Below are 12,500 nucleotides of genomic sequence, written 5' to 3'. Positions count from 1 at the left end.
GTTATGTATTATTATTAAGTACGTACTTCCCTGTTTTCTCATCCAAGTGTCTTCATATTGCTCCATTAAAACATATTTCTCAACATACTCTCCAATGTTTTTGCGTGTGTTTTGTCCCTTGATTATACAAATGGTCTCTCGTATTATTGTTCAAGTACATTACTCTTTGTTCGTCCAAGTAGCTTCAGTTTCCTCATTTTTTCTTTTATAAATTTATTATCAAAAACGTTTTCCATCTTTTTTGCATATGTCTTTTGTCCCTCGATGAAGCAAACGGGCTTTACTTATACTAATCAAGTACTTTCATCTCTACAAGTGTCTTCAGTGTTCTCACTTTTCCTTATACAAACTTATTACTCAAAAACAAAAACCCTTTTTTTTACATAGTATATGCTTGGCCCCTTTATCAACAGATTGGAATTTGCTTGCTGTTATTCAAGTACTCTCATCTTTATTCAGTTCTATCATTTTTTTATACAAACTTTCAATCTAAAACACGTTTTTCTTAATTTCGCTCATATATTTTTTACTCCTTGTATATACAAATGGCCTTTTTTCGAATATCTACTTCGTTAAACTTATCACTTCATATCTTGCCGATAAGAGACAAAATAGTTTTTTTCCCTATTGTTTTATATAACTGCAAAACATTTCTCCCCCTTTTCCTATCTATCTATCTATCTATCTAGTTGTACTGGACAGCATTCGGTCCTGCAGGTTTTTAAGTGCTTAAATCGAATGGGGGGAAGAGTTCAACCAAATGACTAAAGTCACCTTAAAGCTAATTTCCAAGAAATAGAATATGTACAAGTGAGTTTAGGTTTGGTTCAAAATAAACCCCAAATAAATTACAGACTCAATATTACCATCAATGAAATATAGTTACCATGAGCAAACCATCAAAATTGATATAAGATAATAAATGTTCATTTGAATATCATAATGAGTCAATTCAAGATATAAATACATCGCCAAATACGTAACATGTAACTAAACCAAAGTTACTTTACAATATACCAACGTCAAAGAAAACTAACAATGCGCATACAGAAAACACGAGTTTAAGTTCTGTAAACACAATTATACAAATCTATAAACAGTTTAAGAGGGCAGCTACTCAAAATCAACAAACAAACGATAGTTTCATTTTCAAAACAATTACTTACCCTTGCAATATATATATATTATATATATATATATATATTATATATATATATATATATATATATATATATCTTGTTATATATAATATATATATATATTAATATATATTATATATTATATATATGTGTGTGTGTGTGTGTGTGTTAGTGTGTGTGTGTGCGCGCGTGTGCGTTTGTGTGTGTGTATTGTCTTTTGTTTCTTGTTTATGCAAATGGGCTAATTTCAAACATGTAGCTCATTAAACTAACCACCCCTGACCTTTCAGGTAAGGGCCCACTGCGTGTACCCATGCAATTGCGGCCCCATACCATCGTGTGGCCTGGGACACCCATCATCCAGGACGGCTGTGGGTGCTGCTGGCAGTGTGCCCGACAGGCGGGCGAAACCTGTGATGGTGTTACCTTGTGTGACTCCTCGCGGAGTCTGACCTGCAGATACAACAGCACAGCGGATGCAACAGGAATATGTCAGGGTAAGTATCCCTTTTTGTTTTCAGGTGAACCTAGCTGACCAACCCAGCTCGTCCACGAAAACCCTGAAGGACTCAGATAAGCTTTCCTACATCTTCTTTGAAACGTCTTGTAGTGCTTTAAATCAACATAATGCACACACACACACAAACACACACATATATATATATATATATATATATATATATATATATATATATATATATATATATATTTGTGTGTGTGTGTGTATAAATATATATATATATATATATTATATATATATATATATATATATATATATATATATATATATATATATATATATATATATTGCATATATAGCAAATGTCACGAAGGGAAATTGAAATAAGCTCTTGTCCCCATTGTTAGCTTTGATGTTTGTTGTCAATTTACTAAAGTCTCTATAGATTCTATTTTAGAGTATCTTAGTAATGAATTAATCCATCATGAATTACTTCTACCTGTAAGTCATATTATTTCACTAACTTGGTTGTGCATTTGTAATTGTAAGTTTATATTCAATGGTGAATTCTACCAACAAATATTTGGCATGGCTATGAGCAACCCTTCATAGCCACTTCTTTCAAACTTGTATATGGAATTTGTTGAAAAAACTGTTTTTAACTAATATTATTTATATTCCTTTAAAGTGGTATAGATATGTTGTCGATGTTTTAGCTGATTTGCCCTCTGGTATTGATATAAATGATTTACTCTCTAATTTGAATAACCAGGTACCATCCGTTAAATAAGATTTTGAATTAGAAAAAGACAATTACTTCCCTTTCTTAGATGTTTTAATACATAGAGAACCATTTCAATGCAAATTCACCATTCATAGGAAACCAAGCAACAATTTAAATTATATCCATTTCTATTCAGGTCACCACCTTAATATGAAAGTATCCATTTTTCCTTCTGTGTTTTTAAGAGCTTTGCGTATCTCCAGTCCCCAGTATTTGGATGAAGAAATCGAATACATAAGAAAAAGAGGGACAGGTTTATGTTACCGTTCACATATAATAGATATTTACTATGATAAAGCCCACGAAAAGTTTTAAGGTAATATGGAGTAAGAAACTCGTAAGAACAGTCTTAGCCTGCCCTAATTTAGTGGTTTTGAAACCATAAAATCACTGCTAAAATCTTTTAATGTAAACCTGTTTTTTCCTATAATAACACGCTAACAAGAATGTTAATAAAACATATACCTAAGGAAAGCAACAATATGATATATAAAATTCCATGCATGGACTGCTCTTCTTTTTATACATGTCAGTGGAGTAAGGATTTAGAAGTGAGAATTAAATAGCATAAGTATTCTGTCAAAACTGGGCAAACATCCAATGGAATATTCACTGGACCAACGGTTCAGTGATTGCCAGTTGTAATTTTAACCTTAGCCCTGGCATGTATTATTTGGACCCCTGTATTAGTAAAACGTTCAAGAATGGCTGTATATTAAATGGTGTACATTTATAAAAAATATGTAATCAGCATATTCATTCTATGGTCACTTTTCGTGGTCAGTCTCTTCCCTCGTATAATCCTTGTATTGACTCCTCCCTCCTTCCGAGCCAGTTCGACATAATTTTTTGTAAAGCCTTTTAAAGTTTTATTTTTGTTTTGTTAGGTCTACTAATCCTCAGGGATATTTGTATGTCATCTGTCATTTATACGACCTTCTTCTGTAAACTTATCATTGTATTTTCTTCAGTCTGGTAGTAAAGGACTATTGTATCGAAAGGCTTAGCAACCACCCCATTGTTTCAATTTCCCTTCATGGTATTTCCCTTTTTATATATATATATTCATCATGTTCCATATCTTTGTGATCCAGTTAGACATACATACATACATGCATACATACATACATCTACACACACACACACACACACACACACACACACACATATATATATATATATATATATATATTATATATATATATATATATATATATATATATATACATATATATAATATATATAATTATATATAGGATCAATAATTAATATCTAGCATTCTTTTTCTCTGAAAATTAAAAATGTAGAGAGAGAGAGAGAGCGAGAGAGAGAGAGAGAGAGAGAGAGTTGGCTGACTTACAAAGGCAAATAATTTTTACCCAATCCCATCATAGTGAACCGTACCGACGTTCCTCAGAGTGCAACAGTTACCGTTTATTAATTTGATTAATCCCTGTTTGCATCTGTAGTACATTTACCCTCCATAAGCGTAGATTCTTCAAATGGCTTTAGGAACAGATTTCCAAGTATAATGATACGATTCGTCTCGATTAATTTTTTTAATAAGGCGGCAGAAATATTTGGTGATGGATTTGTTCCGTCTTGGCGATGTATAGTTCTTGATCTCCAGAAATGTGTCCGTAACTACGAAATTTTTGTTTCGTGTATAAAGTACTTAGATATGGTTATGGTAATACCACAAGGCACTTAAGAATTTGTATTTTATTGGCAAGGTACGAATAAGATACATTTGACATAAGATGAGCACTGAAAAAAAAAAGTGGTAATTTCAGCGCGATTGATTTTTTAATGAGGGGGTAGGTCCGTCACAGAAGTAGGTATTTGGTCTGTTACTTGTTTATTCCGTGGCAAGAATTGTAAGGGCTGACTGGTGTGGTGGTAGAAGTTACACTGCTTTATGAATGAATGAAAGTAATTCTAATACAGTCAAACTCATCTGTTTAATTTTTTTGGATGTTCTAAACTGATTACTATAGGGTTTGCAGTGGGAGGAGTTTAATGATGTAACCAACAGAAAAGGTGGTGGTTTTCCGAGGTACGGTTGGAGAAAAGGTGAACAGCACGGGTAAAAACGAAATTTTAATTTGTTTTGTCTTTGTTTGTATATCATAGAGGCTATATACCTGGAGTTGCGATCTCTATACCAATATCACATAGTTTGGCGGTCTTCCACCAGGGCGGCGCTGCAAAGCCTTGCGGCCATTTGTAAAAATCTCGTAACACGCAAATTGAACAAGGGATTAGTGCGAATATTAGTTTTTTTATCATTAATGTTTATTGAGCAAGTGTTTAGCGAGTTTTTAGGGTTTAGTGAGTAAGAGTTTAGTGAATGTTTATGAGTAACGTTTTAGCTTATAGCTTATTTTAGGTTTAGGGTATTCAGTGAATGTTCACTGAGTGTTTAGGGTTTAGTAATCGGTATTGAATGTCTATTGTGTAAGTATTCAGTGAATGTTTAGTGAGCCTTTAGCATTTTTGTGAATGTATAGTGTGTAAGTATTCAGTGGATGTTATTGAATGTTTATTGTGTAAGTATTCAGTGAATGTTTAGCGAGTCTTTAAGGTTTTAGTGAATGTTTTGTGACAGTGAATAATGTCTTGTGAATGTTGGTGTTTAGTGAATGTTCATTGTGTAAGCATTCAGTGAGTGTTTAGGGTTTAGTGAACGTTTAGTGTGTAAGTGTTTAGTGAGTGTTTAGGGTTTAGTGAAGTTTAGTGCATGTTAGTGTTTAATGAATGTTTAGTGAGTAAGTATTCAGTGAATGTTTAGTGAGTGGTTAGAGTTTAGTGAATGTTTTGTGAATGTTTAGTGAATGTTTAGGGGTTAGTAAATGCTAGTGTTTCGCAAATGTTAGAGTTTAGTAAATGTTTAGTGTGAAAGTATTCGGTGATTGTTAATGTGTAAGTATTGTGTGATTGTATAGTGAGTGTTTAGGTTTCGTTAATATTTTGTGAAAGTTTATGTGTAGTGAGTGTTTAGTGAATATCTTGTGAATGTCAGTGTTTAGTGAATGTTTAATGTGTTTATTGAGTGTTTAGTGAATGTTAGTGTTTACTGAATGTTTAGTGTGTAAGTGTTTATTGAGTGTTTAATGAGTGATGAGTGGACGGTCATTCACTGTTTAGTGTTTAATGAGTGTTTAGGGATTTAATAGGCATTTATTGTTTAGTGAGTATTCAGTGTTAAATAAGTGTTTTGGGTTTATTGAGTGTTTAGTGTATAGTGAGTGTTTAGTGTATAGTGAGTACTTAGTGAATGCTTCGTGATTGTTTAGTGTTTAATTAATTTTTAGGATTGAGTGAGTGTTTGGTGAATGTTTACTGAGTATTTGGGGTATAAAGAGTTTTTTAGTAAGTTTAGTGATTAATGAGTGTTTAGTGAACATTTAGTGTATAGTGAGTGCCTAGTGAGTGTTGGGCATACCGTGAGTGTTTAGTGTTATCAAGTTTAAGTGTAAGTTAAGTATGTGTATTTATTTAGTGTATGTAAGTGTGTTTAGTGAGCGTAAGTGCATTATGAATGTTAGTGTTTAGTGATTGTACATTACTGTTTAGTTAGTGGTTAGTGACTTATGCAAAGAAAGTTCTGTAATTAACAGGAACCATTTACGTTGACACTCCTTAGATACTTAGGCCTTGAGTGCTTAGGCCAACCTGGTTTTGTAAGGTCATTTTTCTCTATGAATTGGGTTCAGTAGTAATAATAATAAAAATAACAATGATAATATCAGCAACACTAATAATAAAACTAAAAATATTAATATTTATATAATAATAAAATGATAATAATTAATAAGTAAAAATGAAAAATATAAAAATAATTAAAATTAAAAATATTGATAATGGTAATAAAGTATAGTACTATGAGCAGGATCGAGACCCTCCAATATGGCCGCCCGAAGTCACACTCTCGGCAGGGAGATGGCCGCTCCAGTGATTGCCGCTCTATGGTTTGTGTGTGTGTCACGGTGTAAGGATTGGATTTTGAATTATAACCTTTTGGGGGCGACATTTTGTTTTGGTATGTCAAGTGGTTCGGATTTCTATAACAGACAAATAAACAAACATTCACTTTTGACGATATGAATAAATATATATATATATATATATATATGTGTGTGTGTGTGTGTGTGTGTGTGTGTGTGGTGTGGAGTGTGTGTGTGTGTGTGTGTGCGCTCACGGGCGCGTGTGTTCTGTACATGCAGCTACAGATAACTGTCACTTTAACTGTGACAGCTGTAATTTCAAGGTTTTTCATGCTTTGTATACAAGGATAAATCTTGTTTGTAGCAATGCCAACGCTTTAGTAAGCTGTTTCAAATTTCATTTGTTTTTAACGACGAATTTAATTCAATAATTTATGCTGTATTCAAATTAAACAAGTTATTTTATATCAGTAATGTGAGTCTACCCTAAATAGGTGACATGAATAAAGTTATATTTCCTAGTCACCAATATTTGTCACTTGAAGTCAATTGTGATATAACTTAAGAATTATATCTTACATTTTGATCCATTCAGGAACAGTGAAGCAGGACACACTTATAATGAAATGCATTCGAACATCACATGAAGTCAATGATAATGTTCATGATACTTTGCCATTATACCTTTCATATGCTTTTTATTCTCGACAATTATACTGGCCAACCAGTGTCTTTACCTAGCCTAGGCTCGAAGACAATAGGAAAACGTACTGAGCATGAATAAATTGTCAAAGCCAAGGAATAAAGTCATATTATAAAATAACCAAAATAAACCCTTTTATCCCCAGAAGTGTTTGAGGCTAAATGTGCTGTGAATGATACCATCTACGAACACGGAGAGACTTTTTCACTGGATTGTAGAACACAATGTACATGTCAGGTAAGTTTTTGTAACATATTCCTTTAAATTTTGTATAGTATATATTTTGTAGTATAGCCCCTAAAATTTTGTAATATAACCCCGTGAATTTTCTTTTATAGTCCCATAAATTTTTTTCTATGGTCCCATAAGTTTTGTAACAAAGGCCCATAAGCTTTGTGATATAGTCGCATACATTTTTAATATAGTTCCTGAAATTTATTATCATACTCCTAATCCTTTAAATTTTCAATTATATTCCCTTAAATTTTGCATTTACCTCTTCAATTTTTTTATTCCTTTCAATTTTGTTTTGCCTTTAAATTTTGTATTACATTTTCTTAAATTTTGTATTATGTCCCCTTAACTTATGTATTATATTCCTTTAGATTTTAGATTTTACTCCTTTAGATTTTGCATTAATTTCCCTTATATTTTGTATTATGTTCCCTAAAATTTTGTAGTATACTCCCTTAAATTTTGTATTATGTTCCCGTAAAATGTTATATTTTAATCCCATAAATTCTTTATTTATCCCTTTAAACACCTTCAATTAAATATCGTCATTATCATCATTACCATTAGTAATAAAAGCAAAATTAACTATACCATTCACTGATTTTATTTTCTTCCATATTATTATCATGTCATAATTACGGTTATCGATAATAATCTTACTTCTCTTGTTTATTTTTGAAATCGTCTGTACTCCAATTTTTCCATAATCTTATCAAACCTTTATTTACGCCACAAATGATTAAGTCTGAATCAATACATAATCTCGTTTAATCCATTTCCGAAATATTCTCTCTCAACCCTTTTACTGTTCATAACAGATCCACCTTCACCCAGCATTCAAAATTATCTCACATTCAATCAAATACGACGCTGTATTCGTATTCTTCAATCAGCAATCACCGAAACAAAACATTCCACAGACATCCAGTGGCCTCAATTATTCTCGGAATCCAGTGAACCTTCAGTTTCACATTATAGATTGACAGTTCCCTCAGTTAGGAACCAAAATGTAAAACAATGAATCTCATGTGAATTTCTGACGGGTCTTCACTTAGAGGGGTTGAAATACCAGAGGAATTACAATCGCTCGACGTCGAATCTTTCGTGAATAGAAAGACGATAGGGATTAAATTGCTCGACGCTGCGTCTTTCATGACTCCATAGAATTTCCTGACTGCTCTATGCGTGCGTGAGAGTGAACTGAAGATTCCTTAGTTTCCCTGTTTATTCTTATATTTTGTGAGATATCCACTTGTTAGTCGAGAATACAAAAGCATTATCCGCACCTCTTGTTATTTATGAATAAAAGCTAAAAATTCTAGGCACATTTAAATATCTGTGCAGACGTCCATGCATACCGAATCACGTAGGTAAAAGTTTTTGACATTTATCTACCGATTGTTTTTACATTATATTTTATTTATTTCTATTCATAGTTATTTCTAGTGCTGATTTACTTTTTGTCTCTGCAGTTTCATTTTTCATGATTCCATGACATCCTCTCTTCTTCCTCCTTTCCAGAATGGTACCTACGCCTGCGTGTCCCTGTGCCCTGGGGAAACTCTCTTGCCAAGCGAACAGTGTCTCAACCCACATCTGGTGTCGGTTCCCGGGCAATGCTGTCGGGAGTGGATGTGTGATACGGCCCCAAGTGAGTGACTTTGTTTGCGAAATCTTTTCTAATCCATTTAAAGCGTTCCAAGTCGTTGTTTGCTGTGAAACTGATTCCACTTGGTGTTTTTGTCAAATATAATCGGTACTGAAGTAGAAAAGTTTAATCCTGCTGAGGAAATTGAAGTCTTACTGATTACATTTAACGTAAATACCCAGGTACATTTTTGTCTTTACTCCATAAAGTGCTTTAGCTTATGGTGATCGACGTATCACTAGCTACAGTAATTTTTCTTCATATTCCTGTCTCTTCGATGTATTGAATTTTAAATCAAATTTTATTTTGGCTATTAGTATCTTTATTATTATTATTATTCAGAAGATGAACCCTATTCCTCAAAACAAGATTACAGAAGCCATTGCCTTGAAATTCAGGCCTCCAAGGAATATAATGCTCATTGGAAATAAGTAATAGTATGTAATAAGAAATACAGAATGAAGAGATCAGTTATTAGACAATAGAGAATAAACTAACAAATTGATAAATAAACATAAAAGGAAACCCCAAGCCAAAAGGCCATCCTGCACTGAAATCTTTCCGTATATTTGACCTCAGACAAGATTGTGGGACCCCCTGAGTGCGACAGACAATCAGGACGCTGGTCTGAATGCTCTTCGAAGTCCTGCGGCGTCGGGGTTTCAGTCAGATGGTCGACAGACAACGACCAGTGCCGGCCAGTCAACCAGACTCGACTGTGTCAGGTCAGGGCGTGCCAGAAGCAAGGGCAGACGGAGGATATGACGCTCTCTCCCAAGACGGAGAAGCCTACGAGGAAGCATCACATAAGGGTGAGTTCATTGATTCTTCTTCCTTGCTTAATCCTTTTTACTGATTCTTCTTCTTCTTCTTCTCAGCTTATTCCTTAGCCTGTCATGTGTTTCTATAACTCCTTTTTAACTATGGCCATTAATTGTCTCCTGATATGATGTCAGAAAAGACGATCCAGGCGCTTGCGTAAAAGTAACATTGATAGTTATCACTCACTATGAGATGAAGACTTCTGGGTTGATTATGATTATATGTTAGATTTAGATGTTGTTCCGTGTGAAGATATGCCATTTGGGGGTCAGAATTACTCATACTTTTAAAGAAAAGACAAGAAAAGGACTGGTTAGGCTGTATTATAATTAAGGTTATATTATAGAAGGATGTAGAGAAATTATATGGAAAATAAGAGGAGTTTTACAATGAAAACAGTAATTGACAGAAATAAATGAAAGACGAATTTGTACCTTAAGACCATGGGAGTCTGTGATGTCAATTTTAGCATGGTAACGCACTAATATGTTCCCCATGTTGTTTAGCCACAACATTCTTTTTGCATGTAACTGTGAAGAAATGTATTCCTATTTACTATAATAAACTATTCTTTTGAATTTTCTAATTTTGTACGCAATATTTCATAATGAATAATACTGGGTCACTTGTTTTGTAAATCTTAAATTTAAAAAGTACTGTAAACAAGAGGGAACCACCGGTAAAATTCGATTGTAATTATCATTATTATTATTTTATTCATAGCATGAGACATTCCCAAAGTTGCTTTGAATACTGAAACAACACCGTAGGCAATATTTTGACCAAGATGATTATTATTATTATTATTATTATTATTATTATTATTATTATTATTATTATTATTATTATTGTTGTTGTTGTTGTTGTTGTTGTTGTTGTTGTTATTGTTGTTATTATTATTATTATTATTATTATTATTATTATTATTATCATTATTATTATTATTATTATTATTATTATTATTATTATTATTATTCATAGCATGGGACATTCCCAAGACTGCTTAGATTACTGAAACGACAACAAAGAATTTTTTTTCTTTTTATTTCCAAGAACACTAGGATTATGGAAAAAGTATAAATGCAATTTTTATTATCGTTATTAAGCAGTAATAAGTACGTGAATTTCTTTTATCTTCTGGCAGCGAGGGCACACCTGCAAAGCCACTCTGCGACACATGCAGTCGGTGCGACTTCGGGCCGGATGGTGCATCAGCGAGAAGAGGTACCGCCCGAAGATGTGTGCCGACTGCCCAGGACGATGTTGCAAGATCTTCACCTCCACCACGATCACGGTGGCGTTCTTGTGTCCCCTCCACGCCAACAAAGACCTCGTGGCAGCCACGAGACCGAGACAATCTCCAACATCTCGAGAGGACTTCGGCGGCAACGACATCTACAGTCGCGATGTGGACGTGTACGACGACGATGACGGTAACGACGATGATTACCCCGAGTCTCCCTCGGAGGACGATGTGTTGAAGTACCCTCAACCGGTGAAGAACTACAAGGACTTCGGCGCCGGCTACGAGTACCAGGGAAATGCCAAGTACCTGAAACGCATCAAGAAAAACACCAATTACGCCGAAGACCAAAACGCCTACCCCAACGACCTCTTCGACGAAGACGACTACTACCCGACTGACCCCAACAGGAGCGACAACCTGCTGGAGGATGCCCCGCCCTTTGACATCGACAACCTGACGGTGGACGATGACATCGAGTTCAACCAGATCAAAAACGACAACTACGAGACAGTCCACCACCAGGTCGAGTGGATACTCAGGTGCAAGTGCCAGGACGCCTGTGAGGGCGAGCAGATGGCTCCGGAGTCGAAGAGCAACAAGCCCTCTGCACCAACCTAACACCTGGGAGAAGCTACTCTGTAGACCTGTAAGCCCATATCGAGTCATGACCAGCACTGATCTTGTTCACTGGCAACTGAGGGGGTTCGAAAAGCGCACTGGCTTTCACTAGCACGGAATCTTATAGAGCATACGCGTTATCTTGTCAGCTCTAAGGACGGCAAAATGGAATACACACGTCTCATAGAAAGGAGAAGAGTTTGTTTGAAGAGTGCAGATGTGTTAATCTGTGATCACGAATTGTAGAAAACCTAAAAAATAATATAATAAAAAAATAAAAGATACAAGATCAGTAATGGAATTCTTGAAAACAGTAGATTTTGTTGTCTAAAATGATGAAATTAAAAATGAACTAAAAGATAAAAACTAAAAGGATCGCTCATTTAATTGTTGAGAATCATAGATTATGTTTCCTGATATGCTTAAATGAATAAATGGACTTAGATTGTGAATAGTGAAAGATTCGTATGTTAGAAAACTTAATATTCGATTTGTTTTTTTAAGAATTCCTGCTATCATTCATTATTTATAAAAGAAACGTTTCCAAAATAACGACTCAATTGGTCCATTCTGCAGCAGAAACAAACTCTCTTCAAGCACGTAGCAGAGCAAACCCAGAAGAATTTACGACGCGACGAAAGAAAACTTTGTCCAGGTCCCAAAACCAGGATAGAATTTTGCCTTATGTTGTATATCACTAAGCTTATGAACACTTGAGACACTGACCATAGTGACACTCGTTAGGTATTAGATATTAAACTAGCAAATATTAAAATAAAAAGCCACTGATTTATGTCTAGATATGCAGTTAAAAAATAAGATGTTGTAGTGTCTGGAATGTCTTTGATTACAATTGAAAATTCAAATCCAGAAAAGAAGGGACGAAGATTTGCGACTGG

The 12,500-nt window shown here is 34.3% G+C and overlaps 1 pseudogene; it reads left to right on the top strand.

The window, feature by feature from the left end:
• LOC135212133 (CCN family member 2-like) overlaps positions 1–12,500 on the top strand; it is an 88,007-nt pseudogene that overhangs the window by 73,765 nt on the left and 1,742 nt on the right.

The sequence above is a fragment of the Macrobrachium nipponense genome, chromosome 40 (genome assembly GCF_015104395.2).
Source record: "Macrobrachium nipponense isolate FS-2020 chromosome 40, ASM1510439v2, whole genome shotgun sequence".
Lineage (NCBI taxonomy): Eukaryota > Metazoa > Arthropoda > Malacostraca > Decapoda > Palaemonidae > Macrobrachium > Macrobrachium nipponense.
Note: the sequence above shows the minus strand (reverse complement) of the source record. Positions and strands in the feature narration are given on the sequence as shown.